The following is a 17,796-nucleotide window of genomic DNA, read 5'->3' on the forward strand; positions in this document are numbered from 1 at the left end:
GATAAAAAATTGCCCTCAGCACCAGAGTCCACCCACGCCTTGGCAGCAGCTGTAGATTTACCAAGGGACAATGTCACATTAAAAGATAATTTGGAGGAAGAAGTCACGGACTTTAATACACCTCCTTCAACGGTGGTAAGACCTACTCGTTTTACCGACTGCCTGGAACCCTTATTTACGGGGTGCTCCAAGAGATGTGCAGGTCGGGAACGAGAGGAACTAGACTCAGTCCGGGATATATCCATAGCCTCAGGCTCCGGGTCGAGAGTCTTGGGTTTAAAGACGCCTGGTGCCAACAGGTGTTGAGGTCTGGCAACCTCCAGCTCTAACTTATGTTCCGCATTACGCAAGTCAGTACGGTCAGCGAGAGATATTAACTCCTCCAGAGAGGTTGGAATCTCTCTGGTAGATAAGGCATCCTTAATATGCCCAGCCAGACCCCTCCAGAACACCGGAATAAGCGACCGCTCTGACCAATCCAGTTCAGCCGCTAGGGTTTTGAACTGGAGGGCATAGTGACTGGCGGTGGCCGAACCCTGGACCAACGCAAGAAGCTTAAGAGCCATATCATGCGTGACCTGAGGACCCAGGAAAACACTTTTTAGGGTCTTAAGGAAAAGACCCACGTTTACTACCACTGGGTCGTTCCGCTCCCATAGAGGAGTAGCCCACTCCAGAGCCCTGTGAGAAAGTAAAGAAATGATATATCCCACTTTGGCTCTTTCGGAGGGGAACCGTGCCTCCATCATCTCCAAATGAATGGAGGATACATTAATAAACCCCCTACAGAGTTTACTGTCCCCAGAAAATTTCTCCAGGAGAGCAAACCGGGGTAATGGGGCACTTGCAGTGGTTGCAGTAATCACCGCAGCCGAGTTTATAATGTTGGCTGCTAGAGTAGCCGCCTGGGAAGCTACTGCAGTGATATCAGCGACCGGAGCAGTTTGTTCCAGAGTTCTAAGTCTGGCCTCCAGTTGCTGAATATACCGCTGCAGTTGCTGGTTGTCGGCCATGTTCGGCAAGACCCTGGCGCTCAGATACTGTGAGAAGGGCAGTTGCAGACAACTTTATTTTAATGGAATGCAACCGACCCCGGGGTCCGCAATGCAGCCTAATGGACTACTGTCGAACACTTTCCGGGTGGAAAGGAAAGCGACAGCTAAACTGATAACCCGTCCATGTTAACAGCACACCGGACCGGGTAAGGCGATACACTCTATCTCCGTTAACTGCACGGAGGGAGAGTGACCGACGTCGAACCTAACAACTATCTTAGCCCTTCGTGTTAATGCACATGGAAGGGAAAGACGGTTCACACAATCTCCAAGAACCGCAGGGAGACGTGCGACCGTGGGAGAAGCAGTAGCCCTGCCTTTGATACAGGCGCTACGCTATGGGGAATGGTGCTAAAGCGGTTCACACACTCTCCAAGAACCACAGGGAGACGTGTGACCGGAGAAGAAGCAGTAGCCCTGTCTTCGGTACAGGCGCTACGCTATAGGAGACGGAGCTAGTATGTGGGTGTGATACCCGTCGGGTATTCGTGCAGTCAGCAGGCGTGCTACCGGACTGAGCAGACCCGCTCTATATGGCTCAAGCTACCTGCCTGCATAAAGCTATGGCTCTTATAGGAGCCCAAGAGTATAAGCGTGCACACCACAAACAACCAGCTCAAATGATCTGAGCGCATCGCCATGTTTGTGGGCGGGCCTTTTAAAGACTAAGCCCGGCCCACCGACGCGCCATTAGTGATGTTCCCCGTGGACCAATCAGGCGGTGCCAGGTCACCGGGTCAGGTGGGTGCCAAACCACCAATCATGATCCGCCAGGTCACGGACATGCTCAGTACGGCAAACTCTGGACTTAGACTCCGCAAGCACTGTCTCTCTCTGCAACCCAGGCTTAACATTGTTAGGCACAACTACCTGGGAGATAAACAGTGCTAGCGGACCAGCTAGGCGTTGGGGCTGATGACGATGCTGAGCAGCATCAGCTTTGGTTGGACTGAAATGAGACACCACAGAAGGTCTTGGACACATTTCAAATCCAGCACCAGACTGATGCCTAACAATCATATTCCTGTACGTCCCTCATTAAGACTGATGTAAAAAAACTAGTCATATTGAATTGGGGGTATGGTTTTTTAGGGGACAAAATCAATTACAAGACGTTATGTTTACTTTAAACTGTCAATGTTGGTGTCATGATTCTGTTTTCAGATTACTTTGGGCCAGGGGCTCCTTCCCTGTCCCTAGCGCTAGGGGCGCCCTTGTTATCCCTGCTCCCCAGATTACTTCTGATGGTAAGGATGCTGGGGCCACGTACCTTGTTGAACTCTTGCATTTGCCCTATATCTGTCCCTCACCCCACCAATGGAAGTGGGAAGGAATAGTGTATGTATATACACAGACAACAAGGAAGGATGTAGAGAGTTAAGTGAAAAATCAATCATACAAATATACACGCACAGACAACAGAGAGGCACACCGGGGAGAAAAGGAGGGGAAACTAAATAGGAGAGGATGAGGAATTGCACATAGCCGAAACACCAAGCAAGAGTTGATACAATATGGAGTAAAAACGGTTTTTACTGCGCTGCTGGCTGACCATGTGGAAGAAACACATCATATCCTCATATCCAAAGGAATTCCAATAAAGGATTTTTTACTTTTTATTTCTTGTCTGTTAAAGATTAAATTCAGCGCATTTTGAAGTTTTATCCAACTTCTTCATCAGGATAGGATAAGACAAATCTAGATGACAATTAAACATCTTCATTTTTATATACACAAGGTACAAGTGGAAAGAAAAAAAAAAAAGGGGGGAAGGAGAAAACAAGTTCAGGGGAAACACATGATAGGGCAAATGTCATGGTTCACCCTTCACGTTATGAATCTCACAGATTTATAATATTTTCAACCCGATTTCATTTGAATAGTAGTAATAAAAACGTATCTTTTATGTTAAAAATGGAAAACCAAAAAAGGGCATAGTATGATCATTCAATAAATAAAACATGTACGTGTCCTTAACAGAACTCGATCCTGCTTACTAGGAACACTCTTACTGCTGGGAGACTAGCATTATCACTGTGAGCCACATGCTGAGTTGGTTTGTCCCCCTAATTGGGATGGGAAGAGGAGAATCTACAGGTATCTGGACCTGCAGACTAAAATGCCAACGTAAGAGTGAAACATGCCATGCGACCACTGTGTTCACAAAAGACAGGAGCACCAACACCCTGAAGTAGGCCTGACATGGGTGACATACCTCTAAATAATTTTCAAAATGATCTGTAGCAAAAAATGGAGAAAAGTGGAGAAATTATGTTATGCGTTTATGCTCAGGATTCCAAAACGCTGTCAGTATTACCTTAAAAACCCCTTCCCGACCCGTGTCACACCGTCTGTGACATGGAAAACAGTTCGTTCCCGACCCGTGTCACACCGTCTGTGACATGGAGGGATCACGCCCCTGCAGCGCCTGCGAGCGGGGTCGCTCAGGTGTCACAGTTGCTACTGCAACTGGACATCCTGAAGTCGACCCCACGGGGGGTGGATTAACCCCCCCGTGCCTGGGACCCCTCCGATTGGCTGTTTCATTTTCACTTTTAGTGAAACTGCCAATCGGAATGAATTAAATATTTCACCAATGAAAATTGGTGTAATATTTAAATCTGGGCATGGCCTGATGCTTACAGCATCAGCCATTGGTTGGGGGGAGTGTCACCTCTGTCCCCCACTCCCCCCAGATCTGATTGGGGGGCTAGCGTCACATGGATTCTAGCCCTAATCAGATGTGGAGGGAGTTTTTAATGATGGCCGCAACTGCCCAGCTCCTACCCGTCCAAGGATCGTGTGCTGCCGTTGTGGACCCTCTGCTGCTGCCCCCTGTGGACCCTCTGCTGCTGCCCCCCGTGGACCCTCTGCTGCTGACCTGGTGGATCGCGTCTGCCGCCGCCGCGGATCGTCTGCTGCCGCCGCTGATCCGCATCAGGTAGTATTGCCCCCACTCCCCCCCGACCCCCCCTCCACTTTCATACCTGCACCCCGACCTCCGCTCCCTCTGCTCTCTCTCCCACATCTTCATCCACTGGCTGCTGCTCTCCTTCTGACAGCCGGTGGACTGTGATCACAGGCAGCAGCAGGCTCAGTGTAAATGCCCTGCTCCTGTGATCAAACCCACCATCCCCCAGTCCCAGTGATATCACCTCCAAATAATCACCCCCTCCCCCCAGTGTTCACCCCCCCTGTCCCCAGTGTTCAACCCCCTGTCCCCAGTGTTAACCCCCCTGTCCCCAATGTTCACCCCCCCGTCCCCAGTGTTCACCCCCCCATCCCCAGTGTGCACCCCGCCATCCCAGTGATCATCCCCCCCCCTGCAAACCCAGTGATCACCCCCCTGCTGCTGCTGGCTCCTGCTCCCCTTTCTGCCCCAGTAATCACCCCCCTGATGCTGCCGGCCTCCTACCCCCCTTGCTGCTGCCGGCTCCTGCCCCAGTGATCACCCCCCTTGCTGCTGCCGGCTCCTGCCCCAGTGATCACCCCCCTTGCTGCTGCTGCTGGCTCCTCCATCTCCTCAGCCCCCTCCTACGCCTGACCACCCCCCCATGTGCCCCCTACGCCTGACAGCCCCCACACGTGACTGAAGAAGGTTACATCAAGCACACACACACACACGTACACTCACACTATAATAAAGTTTCCATTTTTTTTTTTTTTTTTTTACACACGCACACAGCACACAAAATGTCACGCCCGTCCCACTCATCCAAGTCTAGGGCATACTCAGCTGAGGAGGCTATGTCAGGTTGGTGTGTGTGTTGTAGTGTATGTGAGGTTGTGTGTGTGGTGTATACACTACAATATACCACACCGCACACCAACCTGACATACACTACACAATGGTGTCGGCTAACAAATTGGAACCATGTTGCGTTTGGAGAGTCCCTGTGTGCCCAAACATTGGAGCTCCCCAACAAGTGACCCCATTTTGGAAACTAGATCCCCCAACGCACCTATGTAGATGCATAGTGAGCACTTGGAACCCCCAGGTGCTTCACAAATTGATTCATAAAAATGAAAAAGTGGAAAAAAAAACACTTTTTTATTTTTGCGGATTTATTTGTGAAGGACCTGGGGGGTTCCAAGTGCTCACTATGCATCTAGATAGGTGCCTTGGGGGGTCTGGTTTCCAAAATGGGGTCACTTGTGGGGGAGCTCCAATGTTTGGGCACACAGGGGCTCTCCAAACGCAACATGGTGTCTTCTAACAATTTGAGCCGACAATTTGTTAGCGGACACCATGTTGCGTTTGGAGAGCCCCTGTGTGCCCAAACATTGGAGCTCCCCCACAAGTGACCCCATTTTGGAAACTAGACCCCCCAAGGCACCTATCTAGATGCATAGTGAGCACTTGGAACCCCCAGGTCCTTCACAAATTAATCCGTAAAAATAAAAAAGTGTTTTTTTTTTCCACTTTTTCAGTTTTATTAATCAATTTGTGAAGCACCTGGGGGGTTCCAAGTGCTCACTATGCATCTAGATAGGTGCCTTGGGGGGTCTAGTTTCCAGAATGGGGTCACTTGTGGGGGAGCTCCACTGTTTAGGCACATCAGGGGCTCTCCAAACGCAACATGGTGTCCGCTAACAAATTGAATGGAAAATCGGCTCAAATTGTTAGTGGACACCATGTTGCGTTTGGAGAGCCCCTAATGTGCCTAAACAGTGGAGCTCCCCCACAAGTGACCCCATTTTGGAAACTAGACCCCCCAAGGCACCTATCTAGATCCATGTGTGCACTTGGAACCCCCAGGTGCTTCACAAATTGATCTGCGAAAACAAAAAAGTACTTTTTTTTTCCATTCAAAAAGTAAAATGGCGCTCCTTCCCTTCTGAGCCCTGCCATGCGCCCAAACAGTGGTTTATGACCACATATGAGGTATCAGTGTACTCAGGAGAAATTGACCAACAAATTTTAGGATGAATTTTATCCTGTTACCCATGTGAAAATTAAAAAATTTAGGCTAAAATAAAGTTTTTGTTAGAAAAATTAAAATGTTCATTTTTTTCTTCCATGTTGCTTTAGTTCCTGTGATGCACCTGAAGGGTTAATAATCTTCTTGAGTGTAGTTTTGAGTAGCTTGAGGGGTGCAGTTTTTGGAATGGTGTCACTTTTGGGTGTTTTCTGTCATGTACACCCCTCAAAGGGACTTCAAATGTGATGTGGTCACTAAAAAAAATGGTTTTGTAAATTTTGCTGGAAAAAAGATAAATTGCTGATGAACTTTGAACCCTTCAAACTTCCAACCCAATTTTTTTTTTTTTTTTCAAAATTGTGCTGATGTAAAGTAGACATGTGGGAAATGTTATTTATTAACTATTTTGTGTCACATATCACTCTCTGGTTTAGCAGAATAAAAATTCAAAATTTGAAAATTGCGAAATTTTCAAAAGTTTTCCCATATTTTTGATCTTTTCACAATTAAACGCAAATATTATCGACCTAAATTTAATGCTAACATGAAGCCCAATATGTCACGAAAAAACAATCTCAGAATTGCTAGGATCCGTTGAAGTGTTCCAGAGTTTTTACTTTGTAAAGTGACACTGGTCAGAATTGACAAAAATGCCAAGGTCTTTAGGGTCAAAATAGGCTGGGTCCTGAAGGGGTTAATATGATCATACCATTACCTTCATATGATCATACCATTACCTTCATATGATCATACAATTACCTTCTAAAGGGTAGAAAACGGAGTAAAATAAAAAACAATTAATTATAGAAAAGTTTGCAAAAAGAGCTACCATTCAATGGATTTGAACCTGCCAGAGGGATCATTGAATATGCTCATGAATCATAAACACTAGCAGCGAGAGCCACATATCAGTTAATGGCATGTCCCTTAAAAGACTATTTGATGCTCAAACAGAGGCACTTAAACTGGAGTATCATTAACGATTTTAGAGTATTATTATAGTACATAAGGAACGGACCGACCTGAAACAAAGGGTCCGAAAAGAAGGTCTCGATATCTCAACCATATTATTGAAGAAAAAAAAAACACATTAGAGCGCAACATTTATAATCTTACTAAACTAAATAATCGGGTCTCTTTCCTGATCTCTGTTTTATGTTTAAATAACAGCAAAAAGCTGTTTTATTATGAGTAATCTACATATAAGCAGGCCCTCAATGTAAGATAATTATTTATTTTAGTAAGATTATAAATGTTGCGCTCTAATGTTTTTTTTAATATGGTTGAGATATCGTGACATTCTTTTCTGACCCTTTGGTTAAGGTCAGTCCATTAATTATATACTATGATAATACTCTAAAATTGTTAATGATACTCCAGTTTAAGTGCCTCTGTTTGAGTCTCAAATAGTCTTCTAAGGGAGATGCCACTAACTGATGTGTGGCACTCGCTGCTAGTGATTATAATTCATGAGCATATTCAATGATCCATCTGGCAGACAAGAAATAAAAAGTAAAAAAATCCTTTATTGAAATTCCTTTGGATTTGATGTGTCTTTTCCACAAGGTCAGCCAGCAGCTTTTGTAAAAAACGTTTTTACTCCATATTGCATCAACTCTTGACCGATGGATCCACGGCTATGCAGCAGGTGGTACATGCTTACATATAGTTGCAGGGTGCAACTTACTAAGGTGAGTGCAAGATTTTAATTTATTTGCACTGTTTGTAATCAGGTAAAGCCCTATTTGCGCTCATAATCTTTTAGCCTCTTCACTTTATACCAAGCAAGAGTCACAGATCAACATTCCAAATGTCTCTACCACCAACCAACTCCTCCACTCCTCACCAGGCAGCACAAGACTAACACTGGCAATCCAGATTGTCAGAGGCGAGTATATATAGGAGAGGGGAGTGGCCAATACTGAATAGCTGAGATCATTCAAGCTGGGAAGCTTCAGAGACTTCAAGCTGAACAGATTAACCCCTGCACTGTTAATAGAAATCTGCACTGTTTAATATGAAGGAGAAGTGCTTCTGATCAGTGCAGGAGTACATGAAATCAGATGCTGCAATCTTCGGTCCCCTCTCTGTCATGGTAAATCCGTGACAGTCGGCTGACTGACTCCATCTAATGATCTTATAGAGTGTGCAGATAAAGAAATTTTGCAAATGATAACAAGCTATATAAAATATCAATTAAGAACACGGCAGTGCTAGAACAGAGGGATTTAGTGAAGAAATTAGTGATAAGTAAAGAAAGATTTAGAAAATAAAATCATTTATAAAAAGACAACAGTCCATCAATAAAATGGAAAAACACAAATATAGAAGGTACTTTAACCCCTTCTCGACATAGTCAATTTTAGTTTTTTTTCTCTTCTTCTTCCAAGAGCCATAACTATTTTTAATTTTTTATCCACCTAGTTTGTTTTTTGTAGGATGAATCAGTTTTGGATGACACCATTCATTTTACTATACAATGTACTGCAAAAAAATGGAAATAAAATCCAATTCTGACAGTTTTTTTGGATTTTTTTTAGAACATTTATTGTATGGTAAAAACAACCCGACATCATGAATCTACAAGTAGGTATATTTACAGAAAACTTGTCCAGTTGTTTTATTATTTTCTATTATTATTTAATTCTGAAATTTGTAAAAAACATTTTTTTATTTGTGTCGCTATTTTTTGAGGCTCATATTTTTTTCTTTCATCGATTGAGCTGTATGAGAGTTTGATTCTTGATGGGCAAACTGCAGTTTTTAGTGATCCCATTTTGGGTAACTTCAATGTTCACTTCTGATCACTTTTTCTTGCATTTTTCGCAACCAAGCAATAGCAATCCTGGCATTTTTTTTTTTTTTTGCGCTATGGCATTTATCAAACGACTTAAATTGTTTTATATTTCTGAATTTTAAGAAATTGACTACTGCATCTAATAGGTTAACAGCTACGAGCAGAGCTCAGTTCCATTTGCTGCTGTTTTTGGCATATGTTGGCTGTGTAAGCTGTAAGATAAAAGCCAGAGAGCAAAAAAAAATTTAATTACCAGGATCTTTATTTTTTATCGGACACTTGTTAACAAACTAGTAGGGTACAAGTTGATCCACTCAGAAAGGCATATAGAAAATATAGCTTTAGGCCTCAAAGAAGCATGGCACAATATTCTTTCAGTTGGAATTGTATAGAATTTGATGGAAAACTTTAGTTTTATTGAATTACTCTGCTGGAAGGTAAATTATTAGCAACAAGACTCTTGTTATGTTATGAGGCTACATGTAGGCAAAATACATTGTAATGACATGCTTCACTTCACAGTGTTATTATGTTGCAATGCCTAGATAACACCTGAATGGATGGTGATACTGAAATAGAAGTCCATATTGAAGGGGATGCCAGGACACCTGAAGACAAGATTAGCCAGGAGGGAGCGACAATTGAGGGCTGGGGAAAGGTTAGTAAAATAATATATATATATATATGTGGAGGAGTAAAACATTATATTTATATATGTATATATAAACATACATACATACATACACACACATATACATGGTGGGCCATTTATATGGATACACCTAAATTAAATAGGAATGGTTGGTGATATCAGCTTCCTGTTTGTGCCACATTAGTATGAGGGAGGAGGAAAACTTTTCCAGATGGGTGGTGACCTTGGCGGCCATTTTGAAGTCGGCCATTTTGGATCCAACGTTATTTTTTTTCAATGGAAGAGGGTCATGTGACACATCAAACTTATTGACAATTTCATAAGAAAAACAATGGTGTGCTTGGTTTTAACATAACTTTATTCTTTCATTAATTTTTTACAAGTTTATGACCACTTATAAAATGTGTTCAAAGTGCTGCCCTTTGTGTTGGATTGTCAATGCAACCCTCTTCTCCCACTCTTGACACAGTGATAGCAACACCACAGAAGAAATGCTAGCAAAGGCTTCCAGTATCCGTTGTTTCAGATGATGTAGCTTTTTTTTATTTTCCATGTGATCAACTCTGTTAGCAAATTAAAGGGGTTGTCCAATCTAGAGTGAAATGTCTGGAGTCATTGTGCGACTGAAGAGTTGTGAATCCTCCAAGCGCATTCACTATGTGCTGCAAGGCATCTGTCTGTCTGTCTGCAATATGCATATTCTCAGCCAAAACTTGTCTAGTGGGCGCGGACTCGCTCAATTTAAGTGTATCGACCGAGATAATGCCCACTATTCAGCAAGGCCTCGCCCAATAGACGAGTTCTGCCCTGGAGTATGCATATCACAAGTTTGCAGTCACACAGAGTGCCTAACTTGGATAAGAGCCTATTTGAGCTTTGCATTCCTTTTTAGCGTGAAAACCAAAGCTTAATATCTAAGTAGCCAAAATAAAAAATAAAGTGATACATTCCCTTTAAATAATCTGCACTGTGATTGTGATAGCTGATAAAGAGGAGCAGTATTGTTAAATCTAGTGGGCATTAGCCACATTATTGCTCACAGAACAGCCAATATATTCAGTGGATTGGTAATTAAATAAATCAAAACATATTTGGGTATTTCTATTTATCCATTCCTCAATGGATATTTATATTTACATTACCTTAAATATATGAGTATATTTATATTGAAATCCAATGAAACACCTTGAATAAGTTGAGGTGTCATCATTTATACATTCAGTTATTTTGTGTCTAGTAAGTTGAATGAATGCAAAAAAAATGTAGATCCTTTTGTAGAAATTTTTGTTAACTTTGGCAATAGTCTTTCATTTGTTGATCATTATTAAGAAAGTCTAAAATCTAATGGTTACATAAAAAATAGATCCTTTGAATACTTTTGAAAAGAACTGTACATATATTCAGATTAAACTGAAAATGTCAATAAAAACATTATTTTGGTCTACGTTTGTACTCAGAATGACCCCTGATTTTATTAGTAATGGAATCTAATGACATCATTTTCTGACAGCCTTGATCTTTAACCTAGTTTGATCTAAACCAGACTCTTTTGAAATGATATCATTAAGGTAAATCCTTCAAAGAAAGGATAGACCATTCTAGTATGAACAGTTTAATGATATTAAGTTACTGAGAATTATTTCACTAACCAAAGTTAACCTTATACAGGACAACATCAAAAACTCTCTTAATAGCTGAACATCTTTTTTTGGTAATATGTTAAATATCTCAGTGGATAAAATCGATTAATCTGTGTGGTGGCACAGACCCTTGACCTTCTAAAATAAGACCATATTTATCATGCAAATGTTATACTCATTGTAACAATGTTTTTCTGTGACAATACATTTGAGAGCACTTCAAAAAAATCATTTTATTCATATTGCAAAAAAACGATAAAACTTCAATTATGTTGTTTGCCATAAAAAACAGGACTTATCACAGATAAACAATTTAATAGTCTATTTTGTCAATAGATGTGCAATATTTTTTCATGTTTATTGAATTGTTATCTTTTTTAAGTTTTAATTGAATTGTTCAAAAAAATTTATGGAATTAAAAAAAAAGTTAGAAGAAGCAAAAAAATATCGTAGTGTACAGTTTTATAATGGTGGAGCGCACTGCTTTCACAAGTGATTTGAAGGTAGTCTCTAACAATGAAGTGCTCTAAACTCTGCATTAAGTGAACCACAATCCCTCCTCACTTAAATTACAGCTGTATAGGACTCCTGGAAATTAAAGCCTTTACTCTAGGGAAAAAAGAAAGTCTTGCAGAGTCTTTTAGGCAGAGAGGATAAAGCACATCAGCGTTAGGAGCCACATTAAAAAAATCAAACTTTATTTAGTTTAAAGGGAACCTGTCATGTTATTTGTATAATTTAAACTGTCACCGCACACTCAATTTGAATTCTAATTCCATGCTTCCAATTTGCTGTATTTGCCAGCTATCTCAGTGTGTTTGTGACATTACCTGCACTTGCGCAATGTGTAAATTTAATCCGCGCTTGCGCATTGTTCTTGGGGTCCCCGCCATTGCGCCATGACACGTGGCTCCCCCACGCGTGCACCATGATACGCGGATCCCCGTAGTGAAGCTGTGAATTAAGCACAGCTTCACTATGCATGCATCGGGGAGCCACGCGTCACGGCGCACGCGCAAGGGGTGCCGCTCATCACGGCGGCAACGAGACACTCGCGGGAACCACAGGAACAATGCACAAACGTGGATTAAACTTACGCATTGCGCAAGCGCAGGTAATGTCACAAACACACTGAGCAAGCTGGCTAATAAAGCAAATTGTGCAAGTGTGGAATTAGAATTAAAGTTGAGTGGGCGGTGACCACCATGACTAAATACAGTAAAGAACACCCCTATAACTGAACGAGCAAGTAAGTTATAACTATATAAAATGCTTTTGGCAAATGACTATAGCACTGATTATCATGGAATAAGCATGTTAGTGATGCACATTGCATCACTAATTGTGACCTGGGGACAGTTTAACTTATACAAATGACGTGACAGGTTCCCTTTAAAAAACAATATGTCTAAAAATGTATACACAGTGAAGCAATGTCCCACTTCACAACTCCAGCAGATTCACTACTGCTATCCCCACTAAGAGTAGCTCCATAGACTTAACACTATTGGGTTGTACAAGGAAGGAAACTCCTACAAAGTTTTCTACAAATGCCAAAATAAAGGACTAGGTACATCTCCCCTCTTCAAGTGCTGATATGGTTTTGTCTAGGCTCTGGTATTACAGCCCACACACCAGTTCTATGAAGAATCACAGAGCTTGTCAGCACTGAGAAGAGCAGGGAGACCGCTGCATCTTCCTAATGCCTGGAAACATATTTGCAAAGTGCTGCGTAATATGTTGGCGCTATAAAAATGAAAAAATATTATTATTATTATCATTATTATTATTATGTACCATGTCTCCCATCTCCTACCATTTCTCATAGCAGAGCCAAAACTAGGTTTTACTGCAATTGGGGAAAAAATTCAATTTGGCACCCCATTCTATACACAGATTAAGCGTTTTCAGTAGTTGTCACTTGACCTTTCATATGTTATTTGCATATTTACAGTCACCTGCCAACCTGCTTTTTTTACTGATTCAACGTTCGGTAAAAAACTACAGCTACTGCTTCATTAAGAGAAGCAGAAAAAGAAGGTAGTTGGCATGGGACCGAAAGTGTGAAAATTGCATATGAGTGGACATGTGATGCTCACTAGAACTAGCAAGCAGAGCTGAATTCTTACAGTGAGTATATTACTGACAGTTGTGTTTTGAAATGCTACAGTGTTTGCAGAAATTTTGATCTGGCTCGGAAGACCCCTTTAACTTATACTGTATATAATACGATACGATACACTTTATTGATCCCAAGGGAAATTACAGTATCACATCAGCAGAACATAGACATGAATTACAACATAACAGTAGAGTTTTGCAAGTATTATCTCATACATTCCCTATTCATGACGGATCAGTACGATACAGTATATAATTAGAACGCTTATATAATAATACACCAGTCACTTGGAGAATTTCACACTTAGGGAGTTGTACATTCCTATAGCTGTCGGCATGAACGATTTCCTGTATCTTCCCATCTCAAAGACCTTTTCTGGAATAATACCCTCATCAACAGCTTTTTCGAAAATCTTACGTAATTCCTCTGAAAAACAATTGAGCGGATTGTGAGAGAGCGGGTTATATGTGTCTTTATTCCTCGGTTGTATAAAAGCTGGCCAGATCACCCCATTCTCTCCCTTGTCCGCCAGTTTTATTACCACATCTTTTAATGCTTGTAACTCACACAACGCTTTACTCTGTGCCTGGGTGAGATTGTCATTTTCATGGTGTTGGAGATCCTCCTGAAATTATCACAAACCATTCTAATGAATATCTCTAACTGAGGACAGAGGGATAAAGGAGGAAGCATGGTTGATCTGGGCAGTATTGATTTCGGGAACCCACCTGTAGAGTTAAAAGTCTGTTCTCTCAAGAGTCCATCTAGTGCAGATAGTGCTTCTTCTTCTCTACTGTTAAAGCCAAGGTCACAATTTGACTTAGCGTGAAGTTTGTTCAGGATCACTTTGTATGAGAAAAGATATAAATCCTTCATGGCTGTGAAAAAATTAAATGTATTACTTGGTACAAAATTCAGACCAATATTCAAAAGTTCGATGAACTTACAGACAGTGTCACATAGCCTTCCCATGTCAGAGACAATTGGATGTCCTGGAGAGTCATTGAGGTCCTTGTGCACCTAAGGCTATGTTCACACATCATGTTTTTTTTTTCTGCAGCAAAACTTGATCTCTTGCCTGGAGGTTGTTCAGGATTTTTGTTACTGTTTTCTTGCTTTTTGGGGTTTTTTTTGGTGCGTTTTTGATGAGTTTTTACAGTTTTTTTTCACTGTCCTTTTGTCTCTGTTATGCATGTACATAAAGTTCAGTGAAAAAAAAATCTCATTCAGGTTTATACACAAAAAACACTGAAAAAACGCTGAAAACTTGACACCTTCGTTTTTGGTGCGTTTTTTCAGCGTTTTTATCACCACCCATTACTTCCAATGGGTGAAAAAGCACTGTAAGAAGTGACATGCTGTATTTTGCAAAAAAACATGCAAAGCACAAAATCCTGAACAAAAAAAAAACCATGATGTGTGATGAGATTTCTGGAATATCATAGACTTTGCAGGTACTGCAAAACGCAGATGAAAATTTGCATAAAAGAGCGCTTCAAAAGCCGCTGAAAAAAACATGATGTGTGAACATACCCTTAGGCAATAGGAAGAAAGTAGGTACCACCAGACAATAGGCAATTAGGCCATCAAAGACCTTTTTTGGAATAATACCCTCATTAATTTATAATAAATAATAAATATATTTTCAGTTTTTATGAATTTTGGAGTTCTGTTGACTTCATCCTTGATAAGAGATATACTGTATGTATTCCTTGGAGTCATCTCCATGACTTTTGCGCATACTAATGGTCCTGAAATTCTCTATAATATTAAGTATTGATGGGACGCAGTCTGTATAACAAATAAACATTTACACTCAGGTATCTACAGTTATATGAAAAAGTTTGGGCACCCCTATTAATCTTAAGCTTAATGTTTTATAAAAATTGGTGTTTTTGCAACAGCTATTTCAGTTTGATATATGTAATAACTGTTGGACACAGTAATGTTTCTGCCTTGAAATGAAGTTTATTGTACTAACAGAAAATGTGCAATCTGCATTCAAACAAAATTTGACAGGTGCATAAGTATGGGCACCGTTATCATTTTCTTGTTTTAAATACTCCTACCTACTTTTCACTGACTTACTAAAGCACTTTTTTTGGTTTTGCAACCTCATTGAGCTTTGAACTTCATAGCTAGGTGTATGCAATCATGAGAAAAGCTACTTAAAGTGGCCACTTGCAAGTTGTTCTCCTGTTTGAATCTCCTCTGAAGAGTGGCATCATGGGCTCCTCAAAACAACTGTCAAATGATCTGAAAACAAAGATTATTCAACATAGTTGTTCAGGGGAAGGATACAAAAAGCTGTCTCAGAGATTTAACCTGTCAGTTTCCACTGTGAGGATCATAGTAAGGAAATGGAAGAACACAGGGACAATTCTTGTTAAGGCCAGAAGTGGCAGGCCAAGAAAAACATCAGAAAGGCAGAGAAGAAGAATGGTGAGATCAGTGAAGGACAATCCTAAGACCACCTCCAGAGAGCTTCAGCATCAACTTGCTGCAGATGGTGTCACTGTGCATCGGTCAACTATACAACGCACTTTGCACAAGGAGAAGCTGTATGGGAGAGTGATGCGAAAGAAGCCGTTTCTGCAAGCACGCCACAAGCAGAGTCGGCTGAGGTATGCAAAAGCACATTTGGAGAAGCCAATTTCTTTTTGGAAGAAGGTCCTGTGGACTGATGAAACCAAGATTGAGTTGTTTGGTCATACAACAAGGCGTTATGCATGGCGGCAAAAAAACACAGCATTCCAAGAAAAACACTTGCTACCCACAGTAAAATGTGGTGGAGGTTCCATCATGCTTTGGGGCTGTGTGGCCAATGCCAGCACCGGGAATCTTGTTAAAGTTGAGGGACGCATGGATTCCACTCAGTATCAGCAGATTCTTGACAATAATATTCAAGAATCAGTGACATAGTTGAAGTTGCGCAGGGGATGGATCTTTCAGCAAGACAATGATCCAAAACACCGCTCCAAATCTACTCAGGCATTCATGCAGAGGAACAATTACAATGTTCTGGAATGGCCATCCCAGTCCCCAGACCTGAATATCATTGAACATCAGTGGGATCATTTGAAGAGGGCTGTCCATGCTCGGCGACCATCAAACTTAACTGAACTTGAATTGTTTTGTAAAGAGGAATGGTCAAAAATACCTTCATCCAGGATCCAGGAAATCATTAAAAGCTACAGGAAGCAACTAGAGGCTGTTATTTTTGCAAAAGGAGGATATACTAAATATTAATGTCACTTTTCTGGTGAGGTGCCCAAATTGTCACTTTTCTGGTGAGGTGTCAAATTTTGTTTGAATGCAGATTGCACATTTTCTGTTAGTACAATAAACTTCATTTCAAGGCAGAAACATTACTGTGTCCAAGAGTTATTACATATATCAAACTGAAATAGCTGTTGCAAAAACACCAATTTTTATAAAACATTAAGCTTATGATTAATAGGAGTGCCCAAACTTTTTCATATAACTGTAATAGGTGACATCTTTTCTGATTGACTGTAATCTCATTCCTGTTGTCTCTATCTGGTCTAGACACCATGATGACCTTTCACATCCACAATTAATCTCTGCAGACTTCTGTCTTCTCCAGCCTTCTGCAGTACATCTTGACACAGTTGCCTTAAAAATAAATCCTTATAAAGTCCCTGAATAAAAATATTTGTCCAACAATGTGCCCCTGAATAAATAATTGCCTTTCATTGTACTCTTTGCACAAAATATATCCCCCACACTGTCACCCTTATGGTACATTGCTCCACACTGTCCGCTCCTATAAAATATTGCCTCCACACCATCCCCCTTCTGAACTATAACCACCACACTGTTCACCTGTCTGAACCGTCATTCTTTTCACCCTTTTGAACTATAAACACCACATTGTTACGTGAAAGGTATAAGCTCAAAACTGTTCGCTCTATAACTGCCACACTGTCCACCCTTCTGAACTACTACTGATACCCTGTTCACTCCTATTAACAATACCCATCATACTGACCATTCTTATTAGCTATTGTGCACACTTCTGGGCTCCGGTGCTCAGGAAAGACATATTGGAGCTAGAGAGGGTACAAAGGAGGGCGACTAAGGTAATAAAGGGAATGGAGGGACTAGAATACCCAGAGAGGTTGTCAAAATTAGGCCTATTTACTTTGGAAAAGAGAAGGCTTAGGGGAGACCTCATAAACATGTATAAATACATCAGGGGGCAGTACAGAGATCTCTCCCATTACCTGTTTATACCAAGGATGGTGACAAAGACGAGGGGGCACACTATGCGCCTGGAGGAAATGAGGTTTCTGCACCAGCATAGAAGGGGATTCTTTACGGTCAGAGCCGTGAGACTCTGGAACTCTCTGGGAGAGGAAGTGGTGATGTCCAACTCACTTAATGAGTTCAAGAGAGGCCTGGACGCCTTTCTTGAGAACAATAAAATTACATCTTATGCTTAGTGATAGTTAATTAATCCAGGGATTTAATCTGACTGCCAGATTGGAGTCGGGAAGTGAATTTTTCCTCAATGATGTAAATTGGCCTATACCGCATGGGTTTTTTTTTGCCTTCCCCTGGATCAACGCTGCGGAATACCTGCAG

General features: G+C 41.3%; 1 long non-coding RNA gene across 1 annotated transcript in view; it reads left to right on the plus strand.

Moving 5' to 3' along the window:
- Window positions 1-17,796, plus strand: part of LOC141264349 (uncharacterized) — a 160,684-nt gene that overhangs the window by 117,910 nt on the left and 24,978 nt on the right. Inside the window, exon 2 of the long non-coding RNA XR_012319899.1 lies at window positions 9,320-9,432. This is a non-coding gene — a long non-coding RNA (uncharacterized lncRNA). The remainder of the gene's footprint in view (window positions 1-9,319; window positions 9,433-17,796) is intronic.

This window comes from Phyllobates terribilis, unplaced genomic scaffold (genome assembly GCF_046119375.1).
Source record: "Phyllobates terribilis strain yellow unplaced genomic scaffold, ASM4611937v1 Scaffold_4__5_contigs__length_816908805, whole genome shotgun sequence".
NCBI lineage: Eukaryota > Metazoa > Chordata > Amphibia > Anura > Dendrobatidae > Phyllobates > Phyllobates terribilis.